We start from the raw sequence: 6,063 nt of genomic DNA on the forward strand, positions 1-6,063 counted from the left end.
TGGGAAAAGAGCGGCGCAGAGAACTGAAGTCGTCGCCCCACATCCAGGGAACCTTCTGAATCAGGACAAAGGGTGACCTGGATTTGGGGTGGGAGTTAAGATCTCTATCCTAATCACAAGGCATTGGTGTGAAAGAAATCCATCCTCTGGGCTGATTTTCCTTCAGATGAATACCTTGTAGTGGTCCTGAGATACCACGGTGTTAAAGGATGGTCTTTATTTTGGGCTTTCTGTAGGTCAGTGAGTTTGTGGTATCATCAGACGAAGACACAAAATACAGGCGGAGCACTATTAAGCCATAACGCTACCGAAATTGTCCAGAGTGTGGTTATCAGCAGCCACTGCCAGTTATCTGTTAAACATTGCTTGATTCGACCAATGAAGCTATAGCGCTGTGGTCTTTGGAGGGCGCGCGTGAAATAGCCGATAATTAACTGTTCGTCGACGGGGTTCTGGGACATCATGCAGTTTAGGACTGTGCGTTCATTGCCCAACTTTCTGACCAGTTCCTTTAACACAACCTCATCAAAGTTTTGAAAGGTGTTTGATGAGATTTCAAACTCAATATCCTGAGCCTGAGCCCATATTTTGTTGAATAAACAGTCTAGAATAGACTTCCTATCTAATATGTCCAAATCCAATTCAGCATTTCTTGTCGTCCTGGAAACGAGGAGCAAAACAAGAAGCTTGACAGCAGTTTTCTTTTTCTCCTGCTCTATCTGTGCAGCATATTGCACATCTGTTGCCACATTTGGCACATTCTCTTGCTGATTTATCTGTGATCCTGTACCGGCCATATTGCTGACTTAACTGTATTTTGTAAGACCAATGGAAAATGTTTTCGACAGTTATTTACTTGTGAACAAACTTAAGTAAATGCGAAATAACTGGCTGACTGTGTCTGCGTGACGATCTGCTGTTGATCTTTCCAACAATAACTACAGTGTTCAGACGTGAGCTGAGTATGAATGCCTTCAGAATTCTGTGACATCAAAGGCTAGAATACTTCAAAGGACTCTGGCTGTGATGTCAGAGAGTGATGACAGTGATGACATCACAGACAGATTCCTTTGAAGTAATGACGTTTTTATGCCTCACTATAGTTTGTATACCTTCTTATTTGTGAACATAGGGTCTCACTGTGGTGCTGACGTTTAAGGTGTTGCTTTACAACCAGGTTGATAGATTTTTTGAAATTCTTATGCCTTACTATACTATGAAGTTTTTTGACATTGCTATTCCTTACTATAGTATAGACATTTATGTCTGAGTATACTATGATGTTTATTGACATTTTTATGCGTTATTATACTGTGACGTTTTATGTCTTATCATACCATGATTTGACATGTTTATGAGTTTTTTCAATGTTTTATGACTCACATACAATATTTTATGAAATTTCTATGCCTTACTATACTATGATGTTTTTATGCCTTATTATACAGTGACGTTTTATGTCTTACTATACTATAAATGTTTATGCCAAAGTATACTGTGAGTTTTTTCAGCGTTTTATGCTTCACAATACTATGATGTTTTTTAACGTTTTTATGCCGAGAGATTAGAATATTTCAAAGGAATCTGGCTGTGATGTCAGAGAGTCATGTCACTGATGACATCACAGACAGATTCCTTTGAAGTAATCTAGTTTATACTATGACGTTTTTATGCTTCACTATAGTTTGTATACCTTATTATTTGTGAACATAAGGTCTCACAGTGGTCCTGACATTTAAGGTGTTGCTTTACATCCAGGTTGATAGATTTTTTGAAATATGAAATTTTTATGCCTTACTATACTATGATGTTTATTGACATTTTTATGCGTTATTATAGTGTGATGTTTTATGTCTTACTATACTATGATGTTTTTTGACATGTTTATGCCAAAGTATACTATGAGTTTTTTCAATGTTTTATGACTCACATACAATGTTTTATGAAATTTCTATGCCTTACTATGCTGTGATGTTTTGTGAAATTTTTATGCCTTACTATACTATGATGTTTTTATGCCTTATTATACAGTGACGTTTTATGTCTTACTATACTATGACATTTTTTGAAATGTTTATGCCAAAGTATACTGTGAGTTTTTTCAGCGTTTTATGCTTCACAATACTATGATGTTTTTTTTAATGTTTTTATGCCTAGAGATTAGAATAATTCAAAGGAATCTGGCCATGATGTCATAGAGTGATGTCTCTGATGACATCACATACAGATTCCTTTGAAGTAATGACGTTTTTATGCCTGACTATAATTTGTATACCTTCTTATTTGTGAACATAGGGTCTCACCTTGGTGCTGACATTTATGGTGTTGCTTTACAACCAGGTTGATTTTTTGATATATGAAATTTTTATTCCTTACTATACTGTGATGTTTTATGAAATTTTTATGCCTTATTACAGTGTGATGTTTTATGTCTTACTATACTGTGATGCTTTTTAACATGTTTATGCCAAAGTATACTGTGAGTTTTTTAGACATTTTATGCCTCACAATACTATGATGTTTTTGGAAATTTTTATGGCTTAATACACTATGACGTTTTTATACCTTGTTATACTTTGACATTTTATGTCTTATTATACTATTACATTTTTTTACATGTTTATGCGAAAGTATACTTTGAGTTTTTTCGACGTTTTATGACTCACAATACAATGTTTTATGAAATTTTTATGCCTTACTATATTATGATGTTTTTTTGACATTTTTATGCCTTACTATACTGTCACGTTTTATGTCTTACTATACTATGACAGTTCTTGACATTTTCATGCCAAAGTTTACAATGATTTTTTTCGACTTCTTATGCCTCACAATACTTTGACGTTTTATGACATTTGTATGCCTTGCTATATATACTATGATGTTTTTTTGACATTTTTATGACTTACTATACTGTGATGTTTTATGTCTTCCTATACTATAATGTTTTATGAATCACTTTACTGTGACGTTTTTTGACATTTCTATGGCTTACTGTAATATGATGTTTTATGAAGTTGTTTGCCTTATTATATTGTGACGTTTTTTGACATTTTTATGCCTTACTATACTGTGATGTTTTATGAGTTACTATAGTATGATGTTTTTTTTCTGACGTTTTATGCCTCACAATACTATGACCTTTTATGACATTTTCATGCCTTACTATACTGTGACGTTTTAGGACTATATTATGATGTTTTTCGATATTTCTATACTTTAGTATGCTATCACGTTTTTATGCTTTAATCTACCATGATGCTTTTATGCCTCACTATACTTTAACTTTTTTATACCTTCCTACTTGTTAACAAAGGGTCTCACTGTGGTGCTGAGGTTTAAGGTGTTGCCTCACAACCACAAGGTTGTGGGTTCAAGTCCTTCTTAGGAACCTTGCTGTTTGAATTTTTTAATTCTTTACTATTGTATGAAAATTTTTGACATTTTCATGCCTGACTATACTATCACGTTTTTATGCCTTAATATACCATGATCTTTCTTGGCATTTTTATGCCTTACTATACTATGATGTTTTGTGCCTTAGTATACTGTGACTTTTTTTTTTAATTTTTAAGCCTTACTATGCTATGACGTTTTATGACATTTTCATGCCTTACTATATTGTGACGTTTTATGACTCACTGTACTATGACGTTTTTTGACATTTTTATGCAAAAGTTTACTATGACATTTTTCGATATTTTTGTACCTTAGTATGCTATCACATTTCTATACCTTGCGCTACCATAATGCTTTTATGCGTTACTATACTTTGACTTTTGTATACTTAAAATCTGTGAAAAAAGGTTCTCGATGTGGTGCTGAGGTTTAAGCTGTTGCTTTGCAACCAGAAGGTTGTGGGTTCAAGTCCTTGTTGGCAATGTTGCTTTTTGAATTTTGAATTTTTTTGTTCTTTACTACTGTACAATGTTTTTTGACGTTTTTATGCCTGACTATACTATGATGTTTTTATGCCTTACTATACTGTGACGTTTTTTGCCTTATTATATAGGACAATTCTTGACGTTTTTTTGACGTTTTTATGCCTTCCTATATTGTGACATTTTATTTCTTAATATACTGTGATGTTTCTTAACATTTTATGCATTACTATACTATGACGTTCTTTGAAATTTTTATGCCTTACTACACTATGACGTTTTTGTGCTTTTCTATATCATGATGTCTTTTGACATTTTTATGCCAAAGTTTACTATTTTCAAAAAACAGTGAAAAAAGGTATCACTGTGGTGCTGAGGTTTAAGGTGTTGCTTTACAGCCAGAAGGTTGTGGGTTCAAATCCTTGTTAGGAATGTTGCTTTTTGGATTTTGAATTTATCTTCACTACTGCAGGATGTTTTTTCACGTTTTTAGGCCTGACTATACCATGACGTTTTTATGCCTTGCTATACAATGACGTTTGACATTTTTATGCCTTTGTATACTTTGACATTTTATGACATTTTTATGCTTTACTATACTGTGACATTTTATCTCTTAGTATACAATGATGTTTTTTGAAATTCTTCAACCTCACTGTTCTATGATGTTTTGACATTTTTATGCCTTACTAGAGTGTGAGATTTTATATTTTTACACCTTACTATACTATAAAGTTTTTTGTCATTTTTATGCCTTACTATACTGTGACATTTTATGTCTTACTATACTGTGACATGTTATGCCTTATTATACTATGACATTTTTTGACATTTTTATGCCTTACTATACTATGACATTTTTTGACATTTTTATCCCTTACTATATTAAAAATGTCATAGTATAGTCACGCAAAAAAAGGCAAAAAAAATGTCATAGTGTAGCAAGATATAAATTGTCACAGTAGAGTAAGGCATAAAAATGTCAAAAAATGTAATAATATAGTAAAGGAAAAAAATGTCAAAAAATGTCACAGTATAGTAAGGCATGAAAATGTCAATGTCTTATTATACTGTTGACATTTTTATCCCTTACTATATTATGACATTTTTTGACATTTTTATCCATCACTATACTATGACGTTTTCTGACATTTTTATCCCTTACTATACTATGACATTTGTTGACATTTTTATCCCTTACTATATTATGACATTTTTTGACATTTTTATCCATCACTATACTATGACGTTTTCTGACATTTTTATCCCTTACTATACTATGACATTTGTTGACATTTTTATCCCTTACTATATTATGACATTTTTTGACATTTTTATCCATCACTATACTATGACGTTTTCTGACATTTTTATCCCTTACTATACTATGACATTTGTTGACATTTTTATCCCTTACTATATTATGACATTTTTTGACATTTTTATCCATCACTATACTATGACGTTTTCTGACATTTTTATCCCTTACTATACTATGACATTTGTTGACATTTTTATCCCTTACTATATTATGACATTTTTTGACATTTTTATCCATCACTATACTATGACGTTTTCTGACATTTTTATCCCTTACTATACTATGACATTTGTTGACATTTTTATCCCTTACTATATTATGACATTTTTTGACATTTTTATCCATCACTATACTATGACGTTTTCTGACATTTTTATCCCTTACTATACTATGACATTTGTTGACATTTTTATCCCTTACTATATTATGACATTTTTTGACATTTTTATCCATCACTATACTATGACGTTTTCTGACATTTTTATCCCTTACTATACTATGACATTTGTTGACATTTTTATCCCTTACTATATTATGACATTTTTTGACATTTTTATCCATCACTATACTATGACGTTTTCTGACATTTTTATCCCTTACTATACTATGACATTTGTTGACATTTTTATCCCTTACTATATTATGACATTTTTTGACATTTTTATCCATCACTATACTATGACGTTTTCTGACATTTTTATCCCTTACTATACTATGACATTTGTTGACATTTTTATCCCTTACTATATTATGACATTTTTTGACATTTTTATCCATCACTATACTATGACGTTTTCTGACATTTTTATCCCTTACTATACTATGACATTTGTTGACATTTTTATCCCTTACTATATTATG

Source organism: Seriola dumerili, unplaced genomic scaffold, assembly GCF_002260705.1.
Source record: "Seriola dumerili isolate Sdu_G_001 unplaced genomic scaffold, Sdu_1.0 BDQW01000202.1, whole genome shotgun sequence".
NCBI classification, from domain to species: Eukaryota; Metazoa; Chordata; class Actinopteri; order Carangiformes; family Carangidae; genus Seriola; species Seriola dumerili.